This window comes from Hibiscus syriacus, unplaced genomic scaffold (genome assembly GCF_006381635.1).
Source record: "Hibiscus syriacus cultivar Baekdansim isolate YM2019G1 unplaced genomic scaffold, ASM638163v2 tig00110890_pilon, whole genome shotgun sequence".
Classification (NCBI taxonomy): Eukaryota; Viridiplantae; Streptophyta; class Magnoliopsida; order Malvales; family Malvaceae; genus Hibiscus; species Hibiscus syriacus.
In genome coordinates this window covers 15242789-15255315 of record NW_024062900.1, presented here as the reverse complement: position 1 = coordinate 15255315, position 12527 = coordinate 15242789, and positions in this window count along the sequence as shown.

The window sequence follows — 12527 nt, the reverse complement described above, 5'->3', positions numbered from 1 at the left end:
ATTGTCATCATTATTTCTTGTAGGAACATAATAATCTAAAATGATAATTCTCGCATCTCGTCGATCTTCCTAATTACATTTGTTCTTTGAGATTGTTGAGTTTGATATTCGGTAACAATTTTTTTCTTAATTGGAGAATTGTTTAAAATAATTTTATTGGGATTTTAGACTCACTTCTTGATTAACAACATGTATGAACACATGAATATCATCAAAAGTTATAATAGTAATTGAGTTATAATCCAATTTCTCTTCAAAATTAATTCCTTAAACCTTATTTCTCCCTCCAAACTCAACATTCTAAAAGACAGTGTTATAGATCACACCTTAAAAATATTTTTAATTATGAGATCATAAAACTTATAACCCCTGAACTGCTCAAAATAACCAAAGTAGTTGCTTACTATTTTAGAATTTAATTTCTCCTCATATGTCCCCAACTTAACTTAAAAGAGAACAACCTTTTTGTAACATATTTGAATAAGATAAAACAAAATTATTTTCTTTAACAAGTGTCATTATTTTCTTAAATATCGTCTCGAAAAAGTAAGTGTTTTTATTCTTGAATAAGATAAAACAAAATTTGAGGAGTCGCCACCAATCATTTATTGAGGTGTGATTGGTCACAAAAAATGCTATATTATTTTAATAAAATTTATAAAAATAATATTAAAGCAACACGAAAAGGGTCTGCTTACCAGAAAAAGAGTTCGTGAGTCGATTATGTGTGGGGAAGGATTAACATCTCCACAACGCCCAAAATTGGTACCTTTGTTTATTAATTAATGTCTTTGTAGTAAAAATTTATAAATTTGACTTTAATTTAATTTTTGATCCCATAAAAAATATTAGGGATATTATTTTATACTAACAAATCATTTAAAATACATTTCTAATAAGTTAAGGAAATATTTTTATGATTTATTGTACAAAATAATATAACCTGAATACATATAATAAATTTAATGATTAATTCATAAAAATATAAAAATTCTAGGTCACTATTGCAAATACTTCATATTTTAGGTACTACAAGTGTAAATTAACCATAAATAATTATACGGGATTAAAATATTAATTATTAAAATAACAGGGACTATAATGGATATTTTACACTAAATATATATATAAATATTGTTAAGGACTAAAAAGAAATAAAATAAAATGCAAATATCAAATTAAAATGCACATAAACCTGATTTCAGTGACTAAAATTGAAGAATTACAAATTACAAATTAAAATGCACATAAACCTGATTTCAGTGACTAAAATTGAAGAATTACAAATTACAGGGACTTCAGACGAGGTTTGCCCATTTCCGAAATTATGCAAATGTCCCTCCCCAAAATGATGTCGTTTGGGGAAGGATATAAATAGGCCAAAACCGGCCCTAATGCCTCCCCATCTTCATTATTTTCATTTTTCTTCTCTCTATAACTCCCTCATCGTAGGGAGAACCAACTACCGTCGGCCACCGATTTTCGACGCAGACAACCACCTCGGGCCACTATCCACGGTGGCTGAAAAACATCAAAATCCCTCCAAATACTCCTCTTAACCCCCAAACACTAATCTAACCTTGTTTTCAACCGAACACTATCATAGCGACATAGATCTACGAATTTTATCTTAAAAATACGATTGACTTCCTGAGGGTAAATTTCTTTTGTTCTCTTATTTTCTATTTTTCTTTTCTATTGCTTGATGATTTCTTGGTTTCCTTCATTGATTGTTGCCTCTGTTTTTTCTATATATAGATCTCTTCGAATCTGCATGTCTCATTTCTCTCGTTCTCTATCTCTGTCTTTGTCTTTCCCTGTCTGTATATGTCTCTTCGTTGTCTATTTTTTATTATAGGTTTGGGGTTTATATAGCCCCCTGGGTACTCGTTCGCAATGATGAAACATAGGTGAGTCACCAGAGCTACGGTGGTGACTCACCCTAGGGCTGTGAGGTATGTGGTGAATGTTGCATCTTCTGGATTCTTCTAATGAGGCGGTGGTGGCATGGTAGCATCAGAGTGGACCATCTGGAGCGGCGGTCGGATATCATCATTATCCTAAGGCGACGACCGGAATAGCCCCTAGGGTTGTAATGAAACCCTAGGGTTTCTGCTGGATGAATATGGGGTGTTCATCTCTATCTTTGATTGAACGGTGGTGGTCTGTGATGGCTGAAATAAGATGTGGAAACCCTAGCTACTGAGTTCGGGCCTTCTGGATCGTTTGGGCCTAGACCGGGTCTGGGTCTGGACCAGGTTCTGGATCTGTTGGACTTCTCAGGTTCAGACCTCCAGTGCATCTTCGGGTTTGGGCCTCTGGGTTCTTAGCTGTAAATGAGGCTCCATCTTATTTTATATTTGGGCCCCGATTTATTTATTTGGTCTTGTAATAATAATATTATTTAATAATAATAATAATAATAATAAATATAATTATATTACTACGTAAACTCAGACGAATATTATTGTCGACAACTGCCCCTCTTTGCTCATTTTTATGTTAACAAGAATAGAGAAAAGATAAAAAGATAAGAAATTTTCGTCTAGTTGACTTCTCTTTACTAAGAAATCAAAAATTTTACTAGGAAGTCAATAAAGACTAAACATCATGCGTGAAGATCTTACGGATAGCCCTAAGGAATTATCATCTTGCTCGAAAGACTGACAGATGACCCTAAGGATTTATAAATTTGTGGGAAATAATTTACTGGGTAAGAAACTTTAGAAATCACTTTCTTACTTTTCAAAAATTTCATTTTCTTGAACATTAAATTAGAAACTTTGAAAATCATTTTCTCATTTTCAAGTGAAAATCATGTGTAAACATCTTACCCAAAGGTATGACGGATGACCCTATAGACTTATCATCTTGCTTAAAAGACTGACAGATGACCCTAAGGATTTAAGTATCATGCTTGAAAGACTGAAAGATGACCCGAAGGATTTACAAATTTGGGAAATTATTTACTGGGTAAGAAACTTTGAAAATCATTTTCTCATTTTCATGTGAAAATCATGTGTAAACATCCTAGCCAAAGGTCTGACGGATGGTCCTAAGGACTTATCATCTTGCTGAAAAGACTGATAGATGACCCTAAGGATTTAAGCATCATGCTCGAAAGACTGACAAATGACCCGAAGGATTTACAAATTTGGGAAATAATTTACTGGGTAAGAAACTTTGAAAATCACTTTCTTACTTTTCAATAATTTCATTTTTAGAAAAGATTAAATGAGAAACTTTGAAAATCATTTTCTGATTTTTCGAACAACTTGATGATTGGGTAACATGTCGCAAAATAATGCTTCTTCTATGGATTGTGTCCATCTATTCTTCAGATGTTTGCATCTCCAAACATGATTCCTGTATTTGAGATTTGAATTCTACCTTATACTTGTAAGGTATTTTGTCATCATAAATCTTTTTTCATACGAAGATGTGTTTATGCAAATGCAATCAAATGTATCAATGTAATGCATTTTCTTTTATGCAAATGATGTTATTATGAATACATGAATATTGATTCAATATTAGTTTGACTCCAAAGTGGTGAATTTGATCTTCTTTTACTTGATCATTCCTTTCCAGGGTTTACTTCAGATATCAGTGTAGCAACTTATCCTTTCAAGCTTGCATTTCCGAAGAGCCATCTGATCAACTTGTATCTTTGTGTCTTCTTTGTCTCAATTTACATTAAAGTCTCAGAAGAAATGTTTCATTTATGGAACTCTTGCCTTAGTCAGAATTATAACCTTGTTGTCCCCATTTTGTCCTTGATAAAACCAGTTTTCTTCGCTTGAACTTGAAATCCAATAAAGCTTTTATCTTTGAAAGGAAAATCTATCATCTTTGAAGAATGTAAATATGTCAAACCTAATAAGGATTAATTAGGAGAGCATCGTCTGTTATAATTTAACTCTTGAAACACATCACAAGGAGGATTTATCCTAATTCCTTTCATGTCTCCACATCTATTTGGATCTCGAAAAATTCTATTTAGACCATAACAGGTCGAGATGTTTAGCAACAACCTATCATTCAATCTTAGTTGGCTCCACTAGCTTTTTGTTGTTAAAATTTCAATGCCCCTTCCATGAAATGAAATCTTCATCATTTATCACTTCTAACCTTGGGGTTTTAGAATAAAAACTTCATCTTGGGCCAACAATTGGAAACACCATATGATCGTAACATTGGTTCAGCACCATAATCACTAGTTCGTAGAACATTTGACAACACATTCATTCTTTCCTGTGGCTTCTGCCTAGATTTTTCATCCAGAGAATTCTTTGCATGGTGTTCAGAGCTTTTGTATGATGTCACAAGGACACTTAAGAAAAAGTCTCAGTGAGAATACAAGTGAGACTCTTTGGCTTGCCAGCATTGAATCACCAAAATAATGCAATTGTATGATGAATAAAATAATTATGTATAGTAAGCTTCACTGTCACTGTTTCACTATTTTCATTCTTCATATCTTTCTATCTCATTGAAAATATTTTCTTAATTCAATGATCTTATATTCTTGGATAATATGGGCCCCCCAAAATGCCCCAATATTTGCTGATATGAACGTTCAAAATGTGTTCAACATTGTTTATTATGATATGAGCCTTCAAAATGTCCCAACAATTTTCATACTGATGTGAGCCTTCAAAATGCCCCATATGGATCATTTCTTTCTGAAATGGGCCTTCAAAATGCCCCAAAATTATATTTCTGGTTAAAATGGGCCTTCAAAATGTCCCGACATTTACATGCTGATGTGAGCCTTCAAGATGTTCCAAATTTTCATACTAATGTCAGCCTTCAAGATGTCCCAACATTCTAAGTTGTAAGGTTCACTCTCAATGTCCATTGGCTTTGAATCTCATGATCCCCACGAGGTCTAATTTTGGTAATGCCCCATTGTGGGTACTCGTGGCTCTACTCGTGCCCAAATCTCTTAATCTTGAATTCTCTCATTCTAGTGTTACTAAACAGAAGTGTTGTCAAGTAACTTGAAGGATTCTTTTAATGTTGTCACAAACTTAAGAAGTAATCAATCATTCTAACATAAATGTCTGAGATATGTACATCTTCCAAATAAGGTGATCATCTTCTTTTTAACTGGTCGTATTCTTGCCTTTTTTACTATACATTGAGAAATGTGCCCCTTTTTTCGAATAAGGTGATCATCTTCTTCTTGACGGGTCGTATTCTTGCCTTTTTGCTATACATTCAAATATGTGCCCTTTTTTGAATAGGGTAAATCACATTCTTCTTGACGGGTTGTCACAAAAGGAATGTTATAAGTTCAATTCTTCAACCTTTTAGATCTCCCAGATTACTTGCTTTCAAGAATATGGAGTGCTTCATAATTTTGGCATTGCTTACTTTTTCTCCAATAGAGGTAGAATAAACATCAATTTGCTTTAAGAACCTTTCTCATTTGAGACTGTCCTATTTGAAAATGTTTTTCCTCCTTTCTTTATCAAAGAATGAAAGAATTTTGTAAAGTATTGTTCCTGAATTCAGGTTCATAATAGAAGCAAATTATAAACATGAGTTCAAAGAATATCAAAAGAATCAATAACTTTTTAATGTTTTAGAGTTATATCTCTTTGACAAGTATCAAAATTGATGAGTTGATTTTAGGCTAGTTTTCCTATTTTCTATGGTTTCATCTATTAAATATGTCACTTGTCTTTCACTCTTTGTGAACATTGCCACATGCCTCACTTTCTTAGCTGGGTATTTTAACTGGATGCGAAAAAAATGACGCAACTAGCATAACCAGTTACTAGACTTTCTAGAATACTTATATTTCGATTCTCTAAAATCTTCTATTTGTGCAAGATTTTTAGACTCCTTTAATCAAGACAGTGCGAAAATATCAGTCTAAAAATGAAATTTTTGTGTGCTCGTGTGAATTTGACTATAACATGTGTTCCTTAACTCCCTTAGTCCATCTTTACCGAAAATTCCCTATTTAGTAACCTTTTCCATTTTTAGCTAGCTGAATTCAGCTTTATTGTATATATAATATAATATAATATAATAACCTTTATCAGGCTAGTTGAAACTTATCCATAAAGCCGAGGCGATTATCCAATTGCTCTGGAGGGATAACTCAAGCTTTATTGCATATAATAGTAATATAATCTGGGTATGCGAATTCAACTTCTTAAACTTGTTAAGAAGAACCTGTTATAGTTTAAGTGTTTTTTTGGAAGTTAGAAAATCTCATCGTTAGAGTTCAGTTTCCAAGCAACTGACTTAAACTAAATTTACCTATTTGTGAAGATTATGATCAATATTGAACGTCATTAATAGAAAACTAGTGTAGTTGGTTTTGCAATATTATACACATAAGATGCCCCATATTGTACGCTCCTATATATAAATACTCAGCCTTTTGTTTAATTCATTGCAATGGAGAAGGCTATCTCATATTTGAAAGAGGATGATATGGTGCTTGAGTGTATTTCTTCTGAGGTAAGGTCAAGGGTATTTGTTTTACCAGTTTTCAAACTTGATATTTGTCAAAGATGTATAACTCTAATCATAAATATTTTTTAATCCAGTTGATATTCAAAGAACTTCAATATTGCAAAATTGATTCAATGCTCATAACCTTTAAAAGCAACACAATATTTATTTAAATAACCTTACAAGAAGGCTGAGAAAGAAACAAAAAAACATGTTCAAACAAGATACTGCAAAATAAGATAAAGCTTCATGACTTATGACATGATCTCTTCTTTATTAACATGCCCCATTACTTATTCATTGTGACGACAATTGACTTCATCATGTTTTGATGTCCTACTTGAGTTTGTCATCCATTGTTCCACTAATTCTCATGTCAATGTCCTATTGTCAACAAGCACTTCTATATCCTTTAACAGTGGTCTACAATTCCCTGTAGAATATCTAGATACTCCCAAGTGGAAATCACAAACACTATCCTGATCATAGCTATGAGTAGAAGGGTTTGGTGGTACTTTCGTTGGTCGCGGTGTGATGTATTGACCTTTAATCAAATGAGGGTACAAATATAAGATAGAAGTTTGGAACACCTCCAAAGTATTTCTCAATCGTATGACTTTCTTTGGTCAGTCCGAACGACTAATTGCTCCTTTTCTTTTTCGATTATGGGGACTCTGGATGTGACGTTAATTTACATCATTAGCTTTCGCTTTTTGATTAGTCGGGCTTTTGGATGTGACTTTTAAGTTTCCTTCATTGATTGCATTTTCATTCAATTCTCCACTTGTCACAAGATGCTTAAATTCATTTTTTGAATTTACCAGCATTAACTCATAGAAAAGAGCTGGAAGAGAATCATGAAACATATATGATATCTTTTCTTCTATCATGGGAGGTTGAACTTGTGTTGCCACTCCTCTTCATCTTAAGGCATACTCTTTAAATCTTTCAGTGGTTTTTACCCTTATTCCTTGAAGATCCTTACGTTTGGGAGCTAAATTTTTAACATATCGATATTATCCCAAAAATACATCAACTAGATCAACCCATCTCTTGATCTGATCTTGATTCAAATAATTGTACTATACTACTATTGGCCCAACGAGACTATCATGAAATGAGTAAATTAACAAATCATCAAAATTTAGGTACATTTCCATTTTTCTACAAAATATTCTCAGGTGGATTAAGGGACAACTTGTGCCATCATATTTCTCAAAATCAGACATCTTGAATTTATAGGGAATAACCAAATCTGGAACCAAACTGAGCTCTTTTGCTTCTAGTTCTTTGTTGGAGGCATTAACACCTTTTATATTATTGATTGTTTCTTCTACCCTGTTGAATCCCTCCTCATATTGTGCATAGTTAATGAGGTTATTATTTAGGTTAGAGTGGGATACCCCAGGTATGTTATCATTCCTGACACATTAATCTAATAGCCATGTTGCTCTTTAGCAATTATATCTCATTCATCAACAGTCTTTGGTTGTAATCAATTGGATAATCTGATTTGATCCATCTTGTAGAGATCTCGATACTTCATTTCTCGTAACCCAGTCAATTATTCTGGTAACTGATCTTGTGATCCCCCATGAGATTGCTCTATTGTTTCCATGAGGATGATACAATAATATGAATGAATGATATTGGTTTTACTGTTACAAAATCTTTCATGAATTATTTACATGTTCATGTAATTAATGTATGTAGTGATACTTAAATAAATAAATGTAATGTAAATGCAAAAATGCAAAAATGGGAATGCAAACTATGCAATTCAAATACATGCAAAAGGTATCATTCGAGAGTGATCATCTTAAAACAACTTTCATTGAACACAAAAGTTTCGATACATCAAACAAACTTTACATATAAGGGATATCTTTCACTCCTAATTTCTCTATTTCCCTCAAAAGCCAAATTAACTTCCACTCATGCTCAGGTGTAGAGTTGTCAATTTGCTTTAACTCTTGCGTAAAGCCAGCTAAATCAACCAGTTTATGAGCCACTTTGATCGCTTGGGCAGCAACTTCCTTTATGACATTGTCTTTTTCCTTCATATTTTGAATCAATTATTGGATTTGTAGACAATATTGTTCATTTTACCTTGTAAGTGAATCTTTGTGGTCAAGAAGTTCTTGTACAATATCCTAAAATGTCATCAATTTCGTTTTTCTGGCTTTAGTGACTTCTAGTTCAACTTCAATTTTACACTGATGGATCTGATATGAATCTTCCATCTTGATTATAACTCTATTCAACATTTGATTTTCGGCTTGACATCCTTCCAAATCGACGATGGTTTTATATCGCATTTCTTCTGCAACCTGTAAATCATGAGAAAACTTCTTGGCTCCATATTTCATGTGACTTGCAATTCTTTTTCAGTTTAGTGACCCCTATTATCCACTTTTTCGGGGTATTTCCTAAACCAGCCTTTTGAAAGGCTTGACTGATCTTTTGGAAATCCTCACGCATGGTTTCAATCTCTGTACTCAATTTATCATTTTCAGTTTTCAAATGATAAATTTGAGCCTCATACTTCAGTAGAACTTCTTCTTTCTGGATTACTTTCGCGACATCTCGGAGCAAATTTAGATGTCGATCAAGTTCCTCTTTCAAAAGGGAGAAACATTTCCTTTTCAGCTCCCTTATATGAAGATCCTTATTCTCAAAATTGAGTAGGTGAAACTATTAACCCTGGTTGGAAGCTGGTTCCAGGGTTTCGACTACTGGAACGGTGTATCAACACCAATCTCGATGAAGACATCATCTCTTTCTTTAACAAAAAGATTTTCGGGACATAATTTGTGTTAAAAGTTATAAAGCGATAAAGTTCGGTATTGAAATCGAATAATCGGAATTTCATAAAAACTTGAAGGATGTTAGAAAAAAGGTTGGAAGCATTATTTCCATATTTTAGGTTAGAGAAATTTATTACAGAACAATGTAATTTATCAGTTTGGGTTGAATAGTGGAATTTTAGTGACTAAAATGCAATTTTTGAAAATTTCATGGTCAAATTAGAAAGTCAAAGCCAAGTTGATTCATCTTTGACCAAGGAATATTTTAATGGAAGATAATAAAATGACATTTGGTAATTTTCAAGATACATTAATGGTATTTTTATAATTTCTCATTAATTGAATTTTAAATTCAATTAAATTAGATAAATGCCATGTGTATTATTCGTTAAATACTAGAATAATCAAGAGAAACCATCAAATTTTCAGCCAAATCCCTCCTTAAGGAAGAAACATCAAGATCTTCAAGGTATGAATTTTTAATTTGATTTTCAAGCTTATTTGATTGGTTTTTGATTAAGTTATTAGATAGAGAATTAACCTACATAAAATTCTCTATCATTTGGTACCAATATTGTTTGGTGAAGATGCTTGTGTGTTGTGATTTGATGATTAGAGTTTAAGAAGGGTTTGGTGATCTTGAAGAATTGGTGAAGGATTTTTATGTTTTTGATGTTGGTGATTATTTTTAAAGCATGTATGATGATTAAAATTATTTGTACATGCATATATAAGGTTTGGACATACTTGGGTTTGTGAGAATGATGGGATTTTGATTCAATTTGATGTTGTGATGATTAGAAATGCATGAATTTAATCATAGGAGGTTGAATTCATGCTTGAAATTGAACAAAAAGTCCCCCTTAGGTGACAAGAAGCATTCGACCATAGGGAAGAAATTGGGGGGGGGGATGTTGAAAATTGTCCTATGGATTATAAATTATATTAGAAGTACTCTATGTGAATTGGAGATTGATTTGGATCAATTTAGAACCTTGAAAGTGTAAAAGGGCTAGTTTACAAGTTTTAAGAATTGTGGGACATTAATGTCTAAATGTGAGTTTTGGGGTGTTCAATATTAATTTTTAATATTAAAATACTGGAAAATTAAGATTGGAAAGTTGTTTGGAACCAAATTTCAAAATTTGGGGTGGAATTCAAAAAGTCCAAGAAAATAGGGGTCTTGTTTACAAGTTATAAAATGTAAGAGTATCATTTGGGTAAATTATGTTAATGCTGGAAATTTGAATTAATTTGCTGATTTTTGGAATTTAATATTGAATTGGGGTTGAACGTCAAGTTTATTAAATTGGATGGTTAAAATTGAAAAGTCGAAGATAATTTAGGATGAATTTGCAAGCTTTTGAATGTTTAAGGGTTGATTTGAAGATTTATGAAAGTGTTGGAATTTCACGTGAATAATGTGATATGATCATAATAGTAAAGGGCTATTTATGAATTTAATGGAAAATTTGAGGTGAATTTTAGAAAGAATTCAAAATTTTGGTTTAAATGTGTAATTGGCAAAAGTTGAGGGATTTAAGTTGGAAATAAATATTTATGGAACCTAAGGAGTATTTTGAGAAGTTTGAATTTTGGATGAAAGCATGATTTAAGTTGTATCGAATTAGTATCGATTTTTATATTATATACAATTTTATATTTTAAGTTTAAATTATGTTAGTATGATACTAACTTATAGTTGAATATATTTATATTGTCAGACTATGATAAATCTATTGATACGAACGAATCGAAAGGAAAGTAAAAGTACACATCGATGACGACTTGCGATAAGTCAACCACACATTATTTATTTCAAATATATGAATTATGTTTTGATTGTGGAATTATATCCGTAATATTTAATAAGTTTTATGAATGATTTTGGATATGAACTACCCATATCATGTTTTGCGAATATGATCTGAATATAATTATGATTTAGATATGATTTTTATCAGATAATTATGAATTGAAATGAAAGCCTATTGTATGTTGTATTGAAAGTCAAAGGTACAATTGGTATGCTATGAGGTGGAGTGATTATATACTAATTTTGATATATTGTGGTGTACTGGTAAGTACACTAGTAAATATATATATTCCGTTGTGATTGCACTTTTTGTGCATATTGTGATTTCCGATGTGATAGCATTGTGTGTGCTTATATGTTTCGATTCTAATAATAGCACTGAGATGATTATTGTGCACATTCGTCTGGCTCACGTACCTTATATTCTCTTAAATATAGTTTGGGTTGTAAAATTAAAATATAAAAGTTTTAAAAAGTGTCTAAATAAAAAGAAATGTTGACTGATTATTTTGTCTGATATGACATATTATGATTTTGTAAAAAAAATTATAAGATGATTCTTTTCAGGTTTTTGATAAAGATACAACATAAGATATCATGTTTGAACGTTTTGAAAGTTTTTTTGAATTGTTTTTAATATTTTTATATATTTCGATACTTTATTTATTTATTCTCATATTTAGTATTCATACCTCACTAAGTTGTACTTAGCGTGTGATGATTTTCATGCGTAGGGTCTGATAGAGATGCGAACGTACTGTGAGGAGCCTCCCGAGCATCTTGTGAAGACCGCCTATAATATCAGTATTAGTAAGACATCATCGATGTTTCTTTTGACTAGTAGTGACATGTATAATTATGTTATTACTCTGCTTTATCAATTTTTGATTAAATGTTTTGTAACAGTAAATTAAGAGTGTTTATTTTAACTAGTTTAGTTTATCAATATTTAGTATGCATAGAATAATATTATGTTTTTAAATAATATGGAAATTCAAGTAGATATATATGGTTTTAAAGTTGAAATATGAATGCTAATTTTTTTAAGTAATTGTGAATAGTAAATATTAGTCAGTTTGATGTTATTTTTAGATGTTTACGGGTTATGGGTATTATATGCACTCTAAAGTTCTAAATGTAATTTTTAGAATAGAATTTTTTCTTTTTCTTTATATATAGTTTTTTTTCATTTATTCATCCTGGTTTTTATGATACACTTTTGGTTAAATAAATATATTATTTTATTAAAAATCATGAATTTAATTATATTATAAATATATATTTTTAGTGTTTTTATTTTTAAAATAATATTAATTATAATTTATTGTTATAATTTAGTTTTAGAAGAAATTAACAGTTATATGTCAAATTTATGGAGTTTAGGTTATTTTTTATTGGTCAAACGAAAATTGGATTTGCTTTCGGGAGGT